Source organism: Trichosurus vulpecula, chromosome 9, assembly GCF_011100635.1.
Source record: "Trichosurus vulpecula isolate mTriVul1 chromosome 9, mTriVul1.pri, whole genome shotgun sequence".
NCBI lineage: Eukaryota > Metazoa > Chordata > Mammalia > Diprotodontia > Phalangeridae > Trichosurus > Trichosurus vulpecula.
In genome coordinates, this window is record NC_050581.1 from 86,834,859 (window position 1) to 86,855,686 (window position 20,828).

The 20,828-nt window shown below is 39.4% G+C and overlaps 1 protein-coding gene across 3 annotated transcripts in view; it reads left to right on the forward strand.

The window, feature by feature from the left end:
- The first annotated feature begins 9,685 nt into the window (after nt 1-9,685).
- Nucleotides 9,686-20,828, forward strand: part of KDM4C (lysine demethylase 4C) — a 507,818-nt gene continuing 496,675 nt past the window's right edge. Inside the window, exon 1 of one of the 3 annotated variants that reach the window (XM_036737952.1) lies at nt 9,686-9,741. The gene's annotated coding sequence lies outside the window, so the exon portion shown is untranslated. Of the gene's footprint in view, nt 9,742-9,938; nt 10,059-20,828 lie in introns of those variants that run through there. The other 2 variants (XM_036737951.1, XM_036737950.1) reach the window with 2 other exon arrangements.

Here is a 20,828-nt window from a genome sequence, read left to right on the forward strand (position 1 = left end):
CAGGCACATAACAAAAGAGAAAAGGAAAAAAAAAACCAGGACACTTTACTCAGCCCTGGTCAGGAGTCTTGGGACAGCTGTCTCTTTTGTGTGTCTGCTGCTTCTGAGTCCATACTAGATGCACTCTGAGGTCCCCAGAGAGCTGTTGTCTCAGGAGCAGGGACTTTCTTCAGAAGATCCAGGAGTCCACACCCACAAGTTTGACAGCTGTGGGAATAGTCAGACCTGGTAGGGGCCCTTAGAAATAATGATTGATTAATAATTGTGAGAAAACTCCTTGCATCAATCTTTGGATTTGAGTTTCTGGTCAACATAACATAGGTGCTTGGTTAAGGATCTCTAAATAGCACATAGAGATGGTCCAGTTTCCCAGCCATGCAAGGATAGGCTCAAACAATGCAATAAAGTTTTTCATAAGTTCATTATCATAACTACATTAAGTCAAGTCACATTAATGTGACATTACAGATCAAACTACTTAGAGGGCTCACAATGGTCTAGTTTTGAGGCAGGAGAAACCAAGAAACAAACATCTTGAAACAAAAGACCAAAGCAATACAATGGTTATCACCAATAACTAAAATCAAGTTTCCTTGTACCCTAGTAACCCGTTCTCAATGTCCCTTTAAGCAGTACATTTTGAGTACCAGATGTCTCATGTTGTTATCTGGCCCACAGATAGCTTTTCTTGGACAATAGGCTTTATTCTCAAGACAGCTCTGAAAAGGACTTTGCTTCTCTGGTTGCAAATCTAGAAGTTCATAGATAATTCTGCTGGTAACAAGATTTAATATAATTTAGTAATTTTGGTTCTCCAAGCTTAAAACTTCAGATAATTTCAGTTGCTGTGCTGTTTCTATCCTTACTTAAATCCTGTACCTAATATAAGAATCTTTTAAAAATTTATGAGGGTCCAACTGCAAAATGAACTCTTCTGCCTTTTACGATTATCAGACAAATACTCTAATGATGGGAAAATAATTTCACTTTCTTTACTATTCATACAATTTATGTGTAAAATATTAATCTAATTTTGAGAACTTATTACTAAAACATATTCAAAGCCTGAATTTCCATGATAGATAAATTTTAGGAGTCAATCATATAGATCTGTATATAGTTCTGAGAGAAAACAGTCTAATCCTATTGTTTTTCCCAAAATTTACTATTCCATTTATTTAGAAAACATTACATATTTGTCTTATTACTTTGTCTAATCATTTCCCCCTTTGCAGGATATCATCCCCATATTATAATTTGACCACAAATACAGGTTAAAATTGTAAGTTTTCATACTTGCATCCTATTATAGTAACTCAGAGATTCCAGTATCAATCTATTATTTAATAGATTTAGTATTGTACTTATAAAGCTTGATTATAGAAATTTGCTACAAAAGGAAAAAGAGGGATATAGTTATATCATAACAGTGGGAAAACTCCCTTAGCTCTGTTTGATTCCAGGCACGAGTCATATCTGACAGCCAATGATGTAGTCACAGGGTGTTAAAAGCAAGGTTCAATATTAATGAGGCAGGGAAATTTCCTTTTCAGAAAGAGAATATTGTCAGGAGAACCCTACCTAGGCCATGCCAAAGCCACCCCCAAAACTTTTCCCAGGCACAGACATCCACCTTTAGCAGTTCCCAGACTGCAGCACATGCTATTTTCTACTACTGGCCTCATGACGATTCACACAACTATCCTGGTAATCAAAGCTCAAAACACCAGTAAATTATAGCCCCAGGAATTTTTACCTTAAATAGCAAAATTTCACGACTTAGGGCTTGAATATCTTTTCTGATGTTTCCCTAACAGTTAACATTTCATTTATCCTTTACTTAAAACTACCCATATTCTGGGGCTTTAGATATACAGCAAATATCTGATGGTTGACTCATCATTAATATGTTGAAACTACATCTTTAAATCACCACATACACTTTCATAGCAGCCAAAAAATTTCAAATAAAAATTTGCTATTATATATTAATACTTGTTCTATAACAAAACATACCTCATTAAATATTTAAGTTTTTAAATACTTATTTTTTATCACATCCTTTTAAAAGTTCAATTCATGTGTAATAGCATCCAGATTAAAAATTTGTTTTGTCTCATAACATTTCTGTTACAAAGGTTCTCTCAAATTTCACAATATAAGAGATTTTAGTAATACAATAATAATACAAACAATATCATGTATTTAAAACATGAAACAAAACTTCGGATGATATCAATTGCATTTCCAAATTATCCCATATAAAAATCAATAATCTTATTACTTTTGACATTTTCAACCCATTTTAGAATTATCAAGTATGGAAGAATTACATTAAAGAAACAATGTAGTGCTTAGCATATGCCAGTCACTGTGTTAAGCACTTTACAATCATTATATTATTTTGATGTCGCAACAACCCTGGGAAGTGGGTACTGATATTATTTTTCTCTTTATAGATCAGGAAACTGGAGTAAACAGAGACAATATAGCTTACTTAAGATTGCACAGCTAAAAAATTTCTGCAACCAAAATATAATTCAAGTTTCCCTATATTTCCTCTAGCATTTTTTTAACACCCGTATTTGGGAATCTGATCTGAGATGAGAGGGGTTAACAGGAAGAGAGAGAAACTCTCTGAACTTGGGGTGTCAAAGGAGATCTCTGGTTTAAATAATCCTTCAAGGAAGGGTTAACAAGAGGTTGCTATAACGTGCAAACCATTTACCTATTTTTTTTTCCTTTTTTCACTTTGAGATTACTTCCAAACTAGCTGCCTTCCTTCATTGGCCTAGAAAAATGAAGCTATTAATCTTGCCATTTACTTTTAAAACTTTGTTTTGCAGCGGGAAGGCAGGGCAATTGGGGTTAAGTGACTTGCCCAAGGTCACATAGCTAGTAAGTGTGTCAAATGTCTGAGGCTGTATTTGAACTTAGCTGCCCCTACTTTTACAAAATCTAATACTTATTTTTTCTTACAACAAATTCTACAGAGTGGTACCCCAAAACTTATTATTTCAGAAAAGAGTGAATTCCTGGAATTGCCCCAAATCCCAGAAGTACTCTCCTGCAATCTTAAAAATGGTAAATTTTCAAACCTCCAAAATCTACCAAGATGTTTTCAGCAGTTCTACAACTTTGATTATCTGACTTTATTTCTATAATTCCAGCATAACCAAAGCTGAAATGACAGAAAAAAAGGTGTCTTACAGATTTTATAACCTAATCTCCCTTGGAAAGCCTAGAGGGGGAATTAGTCCTGCTTACTGGGACAATTGCTTCAAGTGTGAAAGTTCATTAATCTTTCCCAGTGTTCTAAACTCTTTGGCTATAGCCCTTATTCTAACAAAGGGAGCAGTGACAGTCTATACAGAGGCACACAGTTACAGAGGTGTGCAGCTTCAACTTTACAGAGGCACGCAGTTTAAAAAACTGTTTAAAAAAAACAGTTTAAAAAACAAGCACACATACAGGCCAATTAATAAAGGTACAGATTTTAAGAAAGGATATCCCTACCAGAGTGACCAAGAGGAACTGGGTCACCAGAAGGACCTTGGAGTTTTACTCACGAAGAATGCTGAGCTCAACCAAGGTGAGGCTCAGAGGGTTGGAGAAAGGACAAGAACAGAACACTCACCAGATGAGGTGGGGTCAGACTCTGGAGAAATAAATCTCAGGCAGTACCTAGTCTGTTCCCACTGGTACCAGATAGTCCAATGGCCTGGTTCTCTGTCCAATCCCACTTCTGATACCAATTGTAAGAAATGGGAGGGAGAGTTTTGTTTCCACAGAACTAAAGGTGTGCTTCCCTGCCCTCCCCCACCCCAGCTTTAGCAGAGACCAGGCCTCAAGGTCGGTCAGGTGAGAGGTCAGAGGCTTGTACTCATGTGCATACTTTTTGAGAAGGCAGTCTAGGGAATTAGAGAGGCCAAACCCACTTGAACCTGTTCAAGCTTATCTAAGGTCTGGTCTTGGTCAAGAATCCAGGCCTACTGATTTGCGTAATTTGCATATGTTAAAGAGGGAAAATAGGGGAAGTAAAAGAATATAGTTTAATCCTAAACTAAGACAAGGAAAATCTAATTAACTTCACTTTTGCTTCTGTATCTTATTATCCTATTTATATAAACTATATAACATAGGAAAACTACGTAAAAAAACAAAGATTGTAAACTAACCATGACCTAGCAGGAGTGGAGGGAATGGTTACCCCTGCTCCTGCAGCTGTATCAGTGTGAGTGTTCCTGCGAGCACTACACCCGCTCTCTCAGGGAGCGTAATAAAATGCCTTCCTCTGCCCACTCTGGTCCTGAACTCTTTGGGTGTGAATGGGCAAATCACATGGATTTTCCTAAGGTCAAGTGAAGGGAAGCAACAGGCAGCGGAAGCTTGCCAGGCTTACTCCTGGATCTTGTCTTGGGGTGTCCTGTGATCCCCACTGCGGTGTTAAGAGGGCTACCACTCTGGATTCCCTTGGGGAACCCTGTGGTCTGCACGGCCTTCTTAAGGGGACATCACATGGGACTTCCGGCCCTGTCTTGGGAGCCTTGTGATCTTACTGCCATCCTAAGGGGCCATCACTTGGGTCTTCCTTAGGGTCTAACCCCTAGGAGGCCCTGTGATCCCCACAGATTAAGGGATGGCTACCACTTGGTCTTCCTCTGGGAGTCCTGTGGTCTGTACAGCCTTCCCTAGGGATTATCACAGGGTTCTTCTTCAGGACTTTGGCCCTGCCTAGGAAGTCCAGTGATCCCCAAAACCACGTTTCTCACACAATCAATGTCAACCTGAGGGAACTAGCCTCTAACCTGTGAGGGGCTAGAACCAGAGTGGGCTAGAGATAGGTGAGTCAGGAATCAAACAATTTAATTTCAAAATAAGGGAAAGGGCTTGCAAGCAAGGAGGCAGATTAGACACATGTGCAGGGCTCCACCCCTAGTGGGGGGACCTGAGGGTGCCTGTGGAGATCTCAGCACTTAAACCAATGGCTATGCAGTGAGCTGTAGCCTTGACAATGAGGTTTAACAGCAACAATGAGAAAAATTTGATTCATAGCAGGGCTTCATAACTGACCAGAATATGGGTACTTGTCCTACCTTATCTGGTGCTTGTCTTCCAGAGAACACCTGGTGCTGGTCAAAGCAATATGATAATTATGTGATTTTGCTGGAGGATGAGATCATCCAGAGGGTGAGTGAAAAGGATTGTTATGCCAAGCTCAGAGCACAGCTTGCTTGCTGGGCCTTGGCTCTGGAAAACAGCCTGTCTCCTAATATCTTGACACTTTTTTATGGGCAAACACTGTCTTATTCATCTTTGTATCCTCCTCATCACCAAGCTCAGTGCCTTGTATATGTAATACATGCTTAATAAATATTTGTTGAATGAGTAGTTATGTTAAGTGTGGAATGGCAAAAAGCCTAGGCTTTTCCTCCCTGGGGAGCCTGCAGCCTCAAGGCCACATGTGGCCTTCTAGGTCCTTGGGTGCAGCCTTTTGACTGAGTCCAGTTTTATAGAACAAATCCTTTTATTAAGGGGATTTGCTCTATGAAGTTTGGATTCAGTCAAAAGGATGCACTTGAGGACCTAGAGGGCCGTATATGATCTTGAGGCTTGTAGGTTCCCCACTCCTGGCCTAGGGGATGAACTAGATTAGCATTCAAGGGCTCTTCCAAGATTTTATAAAAGACAAATTCAAGAAATGAACTGCCCTAATTTCCAGTTGTAGAAATTTTGGTGTAGCTTATTACATACATCTGAACAAAAGGATCACTTTTGCTGTTAGGTAGAAATAGGCCTTAATGGTAGGAGAAAGTCCTGTGAATTAGATAGGCATTTTATTAAATATAGATGGCCTGTTTCTCTTGCCTTTGTCCATGAGTAAAAATGTGTTCATTCTTCCTTTTAGGTTTATTGAAATCAATATAATTTTTTAGACATTTTCAAAACATTCACATGCTGGACAGAAGACTATAGAGACAAAACAACATGAAATTCCTTCACAGACACATCCATATCACTAAAAGTAAAAAAAAAAACCAAACAAACCAGAATTGAGGATATAGTTTTTCTGTTTTTTTAATTATCTTCCTTCGAGGAGATTAAAGTATTGATCCTTGCTTGTCTCATTACCTTAAATTAAAATTAGGAAATTAAAAAAATAGAAATAAATAAAGCTGCCTTCCACTTCACATTTGTGCCTACATGCCATGAATGGATTCTTATCCTATAGAAATACAGCAGTGAAAATGAAAACGACATATACGGTTATAAACTTTCTCATTTCTTCAGGAAGGTGACACATTTGTTTATTTTTGAAGAAGATTAGGCCAAAAGTTAGGCTATCTTTTTTTAGGTAATAGTCTTGATTCTTTCTGTCTTAAAGTCCTCTTTCTGATGCCTCACCATGGCATGGAGGTACTTCTGGATTCATGAAGACAATGCCAACAGTGTAAAAGATACTGTTAGATAAGCTTTAAGTCCTAGAAGATCTGACTATTTAAGGGCAGGTCTTGCTTGATCCAATAGGACCACGATACCTCTCAATGGACTAACCTCTTGCTTTGAAGTGACTTTACTAAGTTCCACTTTCTGACAGGTCTAGCCCCCATATTAAGGCTAGCTATCAAGCTTCTAAGGGTAGTCTTGAGGGGAAGAGGGATTTTTAGTTCTATAGCTCAGCAGTTCACATCAGTGGTCTTCCCATTATGATGACTAATTAATCAATCATACTTAAGTAGCTTTGAGATAGGGGTATTTTACTAAAGTGGTTTAGTAAGAATAGTTGGCTCTAAACTCCCTCCCCCAATTCTGTCAAGGGGGCTCAGATGGTAGATACCAAGACCTAGCTAAGCCAAGAACCATGACTCTGTTCCTTCCCTCTCCAAACCCCCACCAATACCTTTAGCTGGAAGGCTTTCTTCCTCTTCGCTTGTGGGAATCTCTTGGGTTTCTGAACTAGTTTTCTTGTTTCATATAGGCCCCAGGGGGGCCGTTACCAATTTTTTTCAGCCAATCTGATCACTCTTCCTGGTCTACATAATTCTATTTGATCAAGCAAGTACTTTTTTTTTCTGTACTTCCTTTAAAGCCTAAGATTGATTGATTGATACGTCTTCTTCACTGGTTAGGATATTATGGTATAGCATTTTATCACTTACTTTAAATAGGGTGGGGGTAATTTAATTTATTTTTCTCAACTGTCACCCTTATCAGATACTTTGTTTTTAAAGGGAGCTAATTTATATAATAATTATTTGGGAATGTTGGCTTTAGCTATTTGTAAATATTTTGCATCACATAGAAAAGTTAAGTGATGTATTTTCACAGCATCACATAGCTAGTATTTGAACTCAGGTCTAAAGGCTAATGCTCTTTTCACCACACCAAATTTGAAACACTTTTATTAAGGCGTTAATTAAAGATGGAAAACATGGCAATTCTCATCAGCCTTAAGAACTGAAAAACCATCAGAAAAATAAAAGATGCAAATCTCCTTTCATCACCAAAACCAGAGTTAGACAGACAGTGGAGATATTATTATATCTGCAGGAAACAGGTACAAAGAAATTAAGAAATTTGTTGGAGATCATCCAGCTAGTAGAGAGCACACCTGGTATTAGAACCCAGGTGTTTTGGTGCAGGATATAATGCTCTTTCTGGTACCGCTTCTCTTCCCAGTGCAGTTTTGCCTCAGTGAGGAAGCCCAACCATAAAACTTTAAGGTAAGAATTGCTAGGAATATTTCTGACAACTTTTATTCTTCTTTTTTTAAAGCTCCATTAGTTCCCTGGTTCCCATGCTCAGTTCTTACTGACACAATGAAAAGGTTGGACCTAGTATGGTGAAAAGAGGAGCTTTAGCAAAACTGATAACTCTTGTGAATTACAGGGCATCTGTAGTTTACTTTCATTTACAGTTTTTAGATCAAGCAGTTTTCTTCAGTACCAAAGACTATGAAAATTTCTCAGACTGAGCTTCCCACAAGGGTTACTTCTAAGTTTTCTTCATTTTAGAGTACAGCAGCCACCCAACTCTGGAGGAAGTCCAAGAGTTTACAACATAATAGAATGAGAGCATACTCACCCTCGAGAATCATTTGTAATTCTGCTTCTAACAATATACAATCTTTTAAATTAAAAAAAAAATTTAAACTATTACAAATATTTGTAACAAATATCAAACAGTCATATGTGGAATAAAGTTTCCACGTAAAAAATCTTAAATGTAAGAAAAAAAATTGGGAATTCTAGCAAAACAATAACATTATTGAATCTGTATTTAGTGTTTCCTTTGTTTTTAATATGGCTGCATTTAACATGTGGGCTCTGTGCATCATCCCTTCATATAGGTTTTCTCATGTTTCTCTGTATTCACAATTATTTTGCTGTGTTTTACAAAATTCACGTAATAATTTATTGAACTGTTTCCAAAACACTTGGTGCATGTCCCTGTACAAATAAACATTTCTACATATTTTTTTTCTTTGAGCAATTTCTTCATACATTTCTCCAACCACGGGATCACTGGTTCAAAGGGTAAGAATAGTTTTATGACTTCATGTTTATTTCCAGATGGCCCTCCAAAAACTTTGCACTAGTTGTTATTGTCAACAATGTAACCAGAGTGCCCACTTCCCCGAAGCAAATGCTACATTTTAAAAAAAGGTGTCATTGGTCTTGCCCCCGAAGTTCACTGAATGATTGTTGCATATGGGAATTCTTGCACAGGGAAACCATGACTTTCCACTTCTCCCCATTAAGGTTCTTTTTGAGGTCTGATGCCCTCCTTTCATTTGGATCATAAATTGCAATGCACCCCCAAATCCCGGAGTTGGAACTCAAAGGTTACATAGTCCAAACCATATCTGAAAAGAAAAAAACACATTTCCTTGTATTATAAAAACCCTTGACAACAGGTCGTACCACCTCAGCCGGAACCTACCACCACATCTTTTCTTTGTCTCTCCAGAGATATTATTAGCACAGTTTCTGGCACATTAAGCAGGCGCCTAATAAGTGCTTGTTGAATGCTGACTTCCTGAGGCAGGCCATTATAGGATCTGACCACACTAAAAGTGACTTGCGACTTAACGTGGAACCTAAGTCCTTTGACCTTGAAGACCTTTGCTCTGCCAAGACGGGCCAAGCGGAACAGGTCTAATCCTCTTTCAAGACGCCCAGACTGGACGATTAGGCGAAATAGCCGCAATAGAAATTACATATGTGACTCCGCCCCCACCTGAGCGGTCACTCAGAAGGGTCTTTCAGAAGCCTAGATGAAGTTGCACCGGCTCTGACGTCACAAATCGGCAGCCAATAGGGTCACGCCGTAGGTTATTATTGTGACGCGTGGTCTGAAGACTGTTACTCTGGTCTGCTCTGGAGGGGGCCTCCACCATTGCTGACGTGCAGCACCCCAGGGCCCTCTCACTGCCCACCTCTTCTTGCCCCGTCTTGCCCCGAAGGGGCCAGGAATGGGACTGGTGAGGCTTCTGGGTAGGAGTGAAAGAAATTTGCGGGTGAGGGAGGGAAAGTGCAAGAAAACTACCGATTTGCGAGGGTCATGTGAACCACCGGCTCACTAGCGCCGCCCTTAGCGCTGTGCCCGGTGCGGGTGGGCCGGCCACGTGACCTCTCCACCTAGCTGCCCAGACAGGGCCGGTCACGTGACCCCCGCACCATCTGCGTGCGCGCGCGCGCGCGCTCTCGTATCCCCGAGAAGACAAGCCTGTGTATTTATGTATGCGTATGTGTATGTGTGTGTGGGTGGCAAGGGCTGCGCGCTCCTTCCCCCTCCCACTCCATCTCTTTCCCCTCCCCTTCCCCCGCCCTTCGGTGTGTAAGAACCAGCGAGCGAGATTTGGCTTGCGGTGGTGGTGGTGGGGGGGCCCGGCGCGCCTGCGCAGGAAACAGCTGTCACCCTGTGCGGAACAACAAGTCATACAAACCTCCCCCCTCCCCCCTGAGCCGGTAGGCGACCTTCCTCACTCCTCTTCCTTCTCCTTCTTGGGGGTCCCGGCCCCTCCCCCACCTCTCCCGCCGTGCCCGCGCGCCCAGGTAACTGCTCTGGCCGGGGCGGGGAGGTGGGGAGGCCGGGGAGGGGATGACGCCGCGGCCATGGAGGAGGCCCCCGCGGCCGGACGTCTCGCTCCCCACAACTGCTCCACTGCTCCCTGGGGATGCTGGGGTGGAGGCTGAGGGTTCCTGTCGGCCAAGGGGAAATGGTGGGGGGTGGAGAGAGGATGGAGTGCGGTGGGAGGGAGGGTTGGTGGATCCAGGTGAGCATCAATGTCTGCTATCGCGACAGTCGCGATTGAGGGGGAGAGAGGACTGAGAGAGGAGTTGACAGTCGGGACTTCCTCTCCCTGTCCTAGCTTTTCTTGCAGCCCCTGGCCCGAATTTCCCCGAGGGGGCGTGGGTTGCTCCCGTAGAGTCTGAGGTCTGGGAGGAGGTGGCGGTGCGGGGCCGGCCCCCGGTGTCCTCCTTTTAGCCGGAGGAGGCTGGAGGTTCGGCCTCCTCAGGCCCCAGGTGGACCCGGCGTAATCGCTTTTTTCTGGGCCTCAGTTTCCTCAGTCTCTAAAATGAGGGCGGGGGTGGACAACAGTAGAATGGGTGCTACCTGTGGGTAGGTTCCCGATCTCTGTAGAGATCCCAGTGGATGGAATGAGCACATGTCAGGGATGGTATAGATGATGCTTCCTTGTGCTGGTGAAGGTTGGACTACATGGCCCCTGAGGGCTTTTCCGATTCTTGGGTCTGGGAGCCTAGGCTCCTAGAGCTCTTAAGAGCTCCTGCTCCCTTCTTTTACCCCACTAGAACCATGATGAGGGAATGCCCTGGTTCGACAGACTGAACTTGCATATGACACTGCAGAGTCCCATTCCGTCCTACCTTTCGTTTTTTACCTTCCCAGCCTCCTTCCTGGAATGTCCTATTTTATTTTTCCCCCTCCTCCACTGGCCCACTTAGCATACCTGACAGCATGAAAAAAGTGGGGAGGTGGAGGTTGGAGACCGGCACTTTGGTACTTTTGGCTGAAGCTGGATTGTTTACTTCAGCCAGTGTAACCAGCCCTAGCAATACTCCTGGCAAACCCAATATGGAGTTGTTGTTGCCGGGCCCCCCCCCCCCCCCCGGTCCCCCGGCTTTTTCGTGGAGTTGGTTTTTTTGGTTGTATGTGGGGATCTTTGATTAGGCTCCTCCCTGGGTAGGCATGGGAAACTTTTCGATATTAGATGAACTCCCCGACCCCTCCCATTTTATCATTCTTAACGCTCAGTTCATTTATAAAACTCTGCCCCTGAAGGGTTGGCTAGTGCTTGCAGTTTGTCAACTTGTGTCGGGTGTCTCGGATTCAGTTTCTTTTTGAGGCTACTTAGATGCATTTTATATGAAAGTTTTCTCCGTTGCACCTGCTGTAATTTGGCTTTATTTTTTAAAACCGTGACTAAATTTTCTGCTCTGTATGAAAACAGTTATACATATTTTAATATTGAAACCATAGTGAAGCAGTGAAAGGATCACTGAAGGACTGCTTAATTTGGAGTCATGAGACCAGAGTCCAAATCCCACTTCTGGCACTGGCTACTTGTGCTGCCTTGAAAAAGTGGATTAACCTCTCTGGTCCTCAGTTACATTATCTGTAAAACGAGGGAGTTGGATTTCAGGACTTTTAAGGTTCCTTCCAACTCTAGATCAAGGGTTAGAAACTACAAGGATCTGATTCATAATGGTTGGTTTGTAGTTGTTAGAAGACAGTATAAGTTTTAAACAAAAGCTAAAACCCCACCAAAAATCCAAATAAGGTTGGTTTATTGACTGTATTGCACTAGTTATTTAAGAAGTTCCAGTTCCCCCGCCTAACAGGTTTGTTCTAGAATATTTTATCATATTCGCTTTTTAAAAGGACTTTTTTGGTAATCTTTACAGCATTCTGATGAAGCAGGTAATAAAAATTAGTGAAAATACATATTATTAATTAAGCAAGTTTGGGACTTAGAACCACAAGATTTACCTTTCCATTTGGTCATCATAGATCTCAGTTCAAAAAACTAATTTTGTGATGGTCTTTTTTAAAATTTATAGTCTTAAAGAGCAAATATTTTTCAGTTGTTGAAATTTTTTCTCAGCTCAACTCAGCAGACCTTTTTAAAGCACCTATATGAAGGCACTGAGTTATGACTGCAGATTCAAATATTTAAAAAAATCTTGTCCTCAAGAAACTTACATTCTACTAGGCGAATGTAAAATGAAAATAGATAATGTTAGGAATTTGTGGTGAGAGAGAACACAACTTGATGGGTGTGTGGTAGGATCAGGATTAGCTCCTTAAAGGAACTAGCATCTCAGTGGAGAAGCTAAAGATTCTAAGAGTTTATCATATTCTAGGTGTGGGGGGCACAGAGGCAGGAAAGAAAGGATAACTATGTAGGCCAGTTTGGCTGTAACTCAGTTCCTTAAGGCATAGTAATAGAAAGATAGTGTGAGGCCCAATTTTGAAGGGTCTTGAATTGAAGAAGTTTTGTGTTTTACCTTAGACAAAATAGGGAAGACACTGAAGATTTTTTGAGTACAGCAGTGACAAAGTCATACCTCTGCTTTTATTTTGGCTGAAGTGCAGAGTAGATAAATTGGAGAGGGGAGAAGCTGGATGAAGAACAGTCAAGAAACATTTATTATTTACCTACTATGTGCCAGGCACTTGTATTGGGGATACAAAAAAAGGCAGAAAAACTGAAAAAGTAGTCCCTGATCACAAGGAGCCAATTGGGAATCAATTACACTAAGTCCAGAGCAGGTGAGATTGATGCCCCAGACTAGAATCATGGTCGGGTGAGTGAAGAGAAGGGAATCTTTTAGAGTTGTGTCCTGAGATAGGATCAATAATACTTGGGAGTTGTTTGCATAAAGGATGGTCAGGGAGGGAAAACTCTAGAATGAGCCCGAGGTCTTAATGTTGGATAAATAAAAACATATTGTTACTGTCAATTGAAATAGGGGATTTTGTGGAAATGGTGGTTTTAGATTTTTTTGTGTGTAGGGGGGTATTTTGGGGGTTACACAGCTAGTAAATGTTGAGCGTCTGAGTCCCACATTTGAACTCATGTTCTCCTAACTCCAGAGCCAGTGCTCTATCAACTGCCTGGCTAGCTGACCCTGAAGTGGAGATTTTAGAAGATAATAAGTTCTGTTTTGGACATGTTGAATTTGAGAGGTCTGTGAGACTTTGAAGTAGACTGTTCCAGAAAGCACTTTGTTTTGGGGGATTAGCATTCTGGTGAAATACTAGGGTTGCAATAGTTTTGGGAGGTGTATGCATAGAGATAATTGAATCTAAGGACCTGAAAAGATTGTTTAGATAAATCAATTGAAATGTGGAGAAAGGCCTAGGACAGAGCCTTAGGGGAACATGCATAGTTAGTGGAAAGGAGGTAGATAATTATCCGGAGAATTCCTGAGAAAGCAATGCTAGAGAGGAGGCAATGTTGAGGAAGGGGGTGGTGGGTGGTGGTCAATGTATAAGAAATTGCAAAGGTGTGGTCAGAGAAAATGCCTTCTTGTTGGTATGTGCATATTGGTTATAAATATGGTTAGTACTTAAAATTGTCATTTTCCTTATACAGAAGAAAATCAGACTCTGAAGTCAGAGTAGAAATTTTGTTATTTTGCTTAGAATCAAATTTTGTCTGGATCAGAGAATTGAAAGAGACCTCAGAGTTCATTTATACCTGTCCCTTCTTTTTACAGATCAGGAAATTGAGGCCTGTAGAAATGGTGACATGCCTAAGAACATACAGGTTAAACTCACAATATGATTTGTTACCATTGAGGATATTTAAAATACCATACCATAAACTTCCAAGACAATTCCAAAAGAATTCACAAATTCATCCAGCAATGGCTGAACAAGGGTAACATTCATTTAGATACATACTTTCCAGTTATAGTATATTTCTTTTAATGTAACTGGTTTTAAGCTAAGATTTCTGAAACCTATGAGAAATTCATCATCCTTTAGACTATTTCTGAACTCTGTAGATTAGGTGGATTAGATTAAAAGAAATTATTCAGTTAGTGTTCTTGGGATATGGTAGGTTACAATAGCTACAAAAATACATATGAGAGTATGGATATAACATAGGTCTTGTTGCTTAGGAGTTTGATGTTAGTGTCAAACTGGTTTTCAGAGCAGAGGATCTGGTGTCTGAGAATGTTACATTGTATGAATTAAATCCTTGTACAACAAAACCATACTTTTTTTCTGGTCCTTTTTTCCCCTTGCCACAAGAAACATGGTGATTTGTGTATATGTAGCAGCAGCATGCCAACTTTTTTGGTATAAAATTTGCCTATAGGGCAACTTATTTCCCTTTTGCTATTGGTTCAATGTATAAAATGTGTAATTTGCTACCATAAATTTAATTCAGATGTCAAGTTCCTATCTTCAAACATGTCTCAGTTCTTCCTCTTCCCTTAAAAGAGTGCTCTACTCCACCATCTGGTGAAACTATCATCCTGTATCTCTCTTTTCTTTTTCAGTCAGCCTAGAAAAAGCTGTTTATATTCCTTGCCTCCAAATTGTCTCCTTTATAGGCTTTTGCAAAGATGGCTTTTTGATCTCACATTCAACTAAAACTCTTCTCTCTCAAATTACCAACATTACCTTAATTGAGAAATCTGATTTTTTTTCCTCAGTCCTTATTCTCAACTTCTGTTGACTTGACACTTATTACTTCTGTAAACCCTCACCTCTTTGGGGTTTCTTATTCTCCCCTAGTTCTCCTTTTAACTTGCTTGGTGAATTGTTTAGATGGGTGCCTTAAGTGCAGGTGTATCTTCCAGCTCTATCTTAAGCCCCATACTCTTCTCTCAGATGTACTCTCTACAACCTGGTTAGCTCCTGGAGAGAAATTTCATTCTTACATTGTTTTTCACATGTGGTGAATTGTCCTGTCCTGGCAGTTCTGCCTCTATGACATTTTTTTATGAGTTTCCTGTCCACTGAAGGCTGCCAGGCTCCTTGAGTCCCTAATCTTCTCTCACCTGAGCTGTTTCAGTAGGCCTCCTAAAGTGTTACTACTTAAGTAACACAGCTGCTCAAGTGATGTTCCTAGAACACAGATCTGACCTTGTCATTTTCCTGTTCAAAAAGCTCCAGTGTTTCCCAGTTGCCTCGAAGGTCATATATAAACTCTTTTTGACCTGTAAAACTCCTTCTCAACTGGGTTCAGCCTTCCTTTTCAGGATCATTATTCTACTCTATAGAGGATATTTTTATACTCTATAGAATGTGTAATCAGCGTGTCTCCTCCCCCACCCCCCAATGTCCTTGCTGTTTCTTCTTCTGGCTAAAAGTCAATCTCCAGAAAATCAATCTCCAATGCCTGGAATATAATTTTGTATATACTTTTTTGTACATAGTTGTTTGAATGTTGTCTCCTCCATTAGACTGTGAGCTTGAGATCAGAGACTTTTTTTGCCTTTCTTTGTGTCCTCAGTGATTAGCACAGTGTCCGGCGCACAGTACTTAATATATGCTTTTTGACTGACTAAAGAACTTGAATTCTAATCTTTGATGGAGGGGTTGAAAATTTGAAAAATAGAATTAGCAGAAAAGTACATTGAAAGAGTAATCTGAAATATTGAAGCAGGGAGAAACTAGGTCTTTGTTTTAACTATTTCCTTATTAAAATTTGCAAGTATGTCTGCAGGTATAGAGTATTTTATAATTTAAGTGGTATAAATTGCCACTGACTCTTTCTATACTATTGTAGCATGTCATATTGTTTACAATTCACGATAGTTGAATATTGGATTTGTTTATTATGTATTTATTTCCTAGTATTTAAGGTACCTGATGATATCTACATTTACCGAATCCGTTCTGTTGAGAAATGAATCATTCAACACTTCAGTGACTCATAGTAGTATCTCACAAAATATGACAGGATCAGGCCCTCAAGGCACTTGTAATCTTGTTGAAAAACCTTGAATTAGAAGGGAAACAGTTATACAATATTATAAGAATGTAATAAGTGCTAGATTGAAAATAAGTTCCCAGAATGTCCCAATAGTATTTTTACTCACCACTTCTCAAGGCTATTGGGTGAGTAGGAGGGAAATGTTTTGTAAAGTGTAAGAAATATTACATAACTGTGAGCTATTCAAAAATGTGGGAGAGAAAGGCGTTAAAACATAAACACAATACAGTACTATTCTTTAAACTCTTCTTTCTCTTATCTGTAAGTTTCTTGATAGTAGAGAATCTTCTGCCCAGCATGTGCTGAATTTACTATCTCAGGACCATCACATAATGTTGTGTATTATAATTATTTGTGTTTGTATCTTATCCTTTTACTCATAGTACAGTAAGGGTGTAGTGATCTTGTTTTGTCTAAACTTTCTCTTCCTCCCAGGGCAGGGCCCTCCTTGTAATATGAGCTTGATAAATATTAGTGGAATGATTTAAAAGAATGAATGGAACTGAAGATCTGGCCTAAAAATACAGTACCCAACAAGTCTTTAGCTCCAGAGTTCGTGAGACATTTTCCCTATTCTTCATTTCCCAAGGACCATGGGGATCTTGGGCAACTTCAGTGTGCATGTGTTTATGTGTCTGTGTCTGTGTCTGTCTTTGTATTTGTTAATAGTGAGAGGTAGCATGGCAGAGATAGAAACTGGCCTTGGAGCGAGGAGGACCTGGGATCAAGTCATGCTTCTAGTATCTGCTGGTTCTGTCACCATGGGAGTCACTTTAATGCCTCGTTGTGATTGTGTCATTGGAAGGAGTTTGCAAACTGCAAGTTCCCCACACAGATGCAAGGCTTGTTTTTTCTGTGTACCTATCTTCTGCACTCCTTTCATGACTTAAACTACAAGGGAAGGGAAAGGAACGCTTTTCATAGATCGAGACACACGTAGAGTTTGGCTTGGAGGGAGGGATTATGTCCCCTACATGTTCTACAAGCTCTACCACAAGAATTTTAATCTCGTATTCACTTATACTGCTTCTAATTATTCACTGTACATCAGGTTTCAGTTTCAAGATTGCATAATTTTTATTTCTGTGACTTTTAGTTTGGATAATTTAAAGTACTATAATATTGCTCAACCTTTTACCTTTTGAACTCTCTGACGTCCCACATTTTCAGTTCAATCAATCAGTGAAACACTAATCACTGCTTGGGCCTTAGTTTCCTATTTTATAAAATGAGGGTGTTAGACTAGATTATCATTAAGGATCTTTCCAACACTAAATCTCGTCTGTATCACTGATAACAAGGATTATATACTGTACCTCTGTCCCCTTTTTGGCAGGCTGATAATATCTAATTATGGTTTTGTTTAGTCCTATATTTTGCCAAGGGCTAAAGAGCCCTGTCATAATCTGCCATCTGGTAAGAGATAGGAGATGAACACAAGCTGAGATCTAAGAGTTTATAAGTCTCATTTAATTGATAGTAAACATTTGAAAAATGTCCAGATATGTTGGGCTTTATAAATACTCTATAGGAATAAATGCATACAGAATACTTATATTAGGTATCAGCATTCTGACACAGATTTGAAATTTAGCAAGTTCTCAGTAGGTAAGTCTGTCAGACCAAATGGGAAAGCCCCACCATTTGCCTCTATCCAGTAATTTAAATTCTGCTAAAGTAACTTGCTGAAGGGATTTTTTTTCAATTATCGAAGCAAGAAGCTTCACTAAATGAATATATTTAGAACTTAAACACTAAATTTCCTGGACATTAAATAATAAACATTAATACCTATTGTAAATGTATTTGTATAAAGTAGATTAAAACTTTAGTTAGCTGGTGTTCTGTGTTTTGTTTGGAGTATTATATAAACTGAAAATGCTCATTTTTTGCAGTGAACATTGAAAATACAAATGGAATTTGTTTTATATAAAATTTATAATCATAAAGTTAGAGGAAGTAAAACGCATATCATAGTATGTAAATATAGACTTATTTATGGTAGGATCTTTTGTTAGTAGCTACTAATACTGCTCTGACTTGCACAGGATTTCATATACATTGCCTTATTTGAAAATCCCATCCACTTTGTGAGGTCGATGCTATTACGCAACAGACATGATCATTTCCATATTCAAAGAAGAGAAAAAGAGAATTTTATAGTTTTTAAGTTTATAGTAATTCAACACAGTAATCCTAATGCTGTTCTGCTTATCATTGTCTCTTTCTACACTTTCTACTCCTCTGTTTTACAATTGTCAAATCAATGCTTCCTTTTTTGAGGGGCATCACTATTATTAAACCTTTTCTCTGCATTTTTCCCCTCAAAAAATTAACTCCTTCTTTGTAATAAATACGATCCAACCAAAACAAATTGATGTATTGGCCCTGTCAGAAAATGTTTTTGTTATTCTGTGTCTTTAGGCTCTGTCAAGAGGTGGGAAGTGTGATTCATCAGTCTTCTGAAGTCATCCCTAGGGTTCTAGGACTTTAGAATATTTTTTAAATAGAACAGTAATTGAGGCATTTAGTCAGTATATGGGTCTGCAGTCAGGAAGTCCTGAGTTCAGATTGTGCCTCAGGCATTTGCTAGCTGTGTGACCTTGAGTAAGTCACTTAACTTCCATTTGCCTCAGTTTCCCCAGCTGTAAAATAGGGATAATAATAGTACCTACCTCCCAGAGTTCTGAGGATCAAATGAGATAATATTGTAAAGTGATTAGTACAAAGCCTGGTAAATAGTAGGTGCTATATAAATGATAATTTCTGTCACATTCATGTATCATAATATGCTTATCCATTTTTCCAGTTTACCCACTTTGCAGGTCTTTGCTGAAACAAAATGTTCTGTATACATTAAAAAAAAAAAACCATGTAGACCCTTTCTCTCTTTGATCTCTGGATATAATCCCAGTAGGGGTATTAAACACTTTAGTTATTTTTTGGGTATAGTTCCAAATTGCCTTCCAAAATACTGGACCATTTCACAGCTCCACTAATAGTGAATGAATCTGTTTGTCTTCTTGAATCCCCTGTTAACAATTTTCCTTTTTTGTAATCCTTAGTAGTCTGATGGGTGTGAGATACAACCTTAGAACTGTTTGAATTTACATTGCTTAGTGATTTTGAGCATTTTTCAGTATAGTTGTTGGCAATTTGGTTTTTTTTGGAGAACTATTTGTTCATATTTTTGACAATGGTGCTTGTTCTTATATAAAGGCCCCAAAAGTGTGCAGTTTTAGGTTATTAAAATTTAAAATCAATGCCCTGCGTATCTTGGATAGTAGACCTAAACCAGAGAAGTTTCCTGTAAAGATTTTTTTTTCTCATTTTAACTGTTCCTTTATCATTTAAACTCCATTGATTTTGTTTGTGCAAAAGCATTTCAATTTTATTTATGTAAAATTACATATTTTATCTCCTGTGATCCTCTTTGTTCCTTGTTTGGTCAAGAAGTATTTCCCCCTCCATTATTGTGAAAGAAAGGTATCTTCTCTAGTTCTCTAATTTGTTTACAATGTGATATTTTATATTTTGGCTTTGTATTCATATTGTAGTATGTATTTGGTGTGAGATGATGGTCTAAACCTAATTTCTCTCCGACTGCTTTCCTTTTTTCCCAGCTGTATTTGCTATCCTTATTTTGTAGTTGTGGTTCTTTATTTAGCACTGTCCAAAATTTCTCTGATTCTGGATTTTGTGTATCTAATACGTCTCACATCAACTTTTTTTTAGCCGGTATCAAATATTTTTGATGATTATTACTCTCTAGTATAGTTTGACACCTGGTACTGCTAGGCCACCTTACCTTCCTTTCTCACTTTAAAAAATTATTCCCCTGGAGAGTCTTGATCTTTTGTTCCTCCAGGTGAATTGTTATTGCTTTTTCTAGTTACATAAAATAATGCTTTGGTTTGATTGGTATGACATCAAGTTACTTAATTTAGGTAGCATTGTCATGTTTATTATATTGGCATGGCCTAAGCACAAGCAGTTAATATCATTCCCAGTTATTTTCAAATCTGTTTCTGTAAGAAGTGTTTTGTAGTTGAATTTATGTAATTCCTATGTGTCTCTTGGTAGTGTTGAGGTTTAGGGGTGCTGGGACCGCGAAATAACAACATGTGCGTCCTGCCTGAATGAATTCGATGCAAGCCTTCTTTCAGCCAGAGTAAAACAAAGTTTATTTAAAGCTCTGCCACACTGGGTAGACATAATGAATCTGAGCATTTGTGTAGCTTAATGCCAGGGGGCCAGATTGAATCTGAGCCTTTATGCCCCTTGTATTGACGAGAATGAATCTGAACATTGTCATGGAGGCAAGATGGATCTTATATACAGAAAGACTGTGGGAGGGAACTAGGGGTGGCCAAGTAGTCTGGGGTGATGGGAGGAGGGGTCTAAGGAGGGTCTTGATGAGCCTGACTAATCCCACTCCTAGAACCTAGAGAATGGGATTAAGGGTGGGAAGAAGCTGAAGGCCACCTGGAGATGACAGACTATGGAGGGCTAGGCTAAGTTAAGAGTAACAGATTTGGCCATAGTGACAAGGGAAGGTTTATGGCCTTAGATCAAGTGGGAAGATTCAAGGAGAGTTCAAGGGGGTTCCCAGAGCCTATGCCCTATCATTTGGTAGACTTTCAAATATTTTATATAGTCTGTAGATATTTTTAAGGTAATTTCTCTCCCTATTTCTGTTGGTTGTTATTGGTGATATGCAGAAAGGCTTATTATTTAATGAGTTTATTTTATATCTTGCTACTTTGCTTAAGTTACGAATTGTTTCATTGAGTATGCTTCTCCAAGTAAATCATCACAGTTCCTGTAAAAAGTGATAATTTTGTCT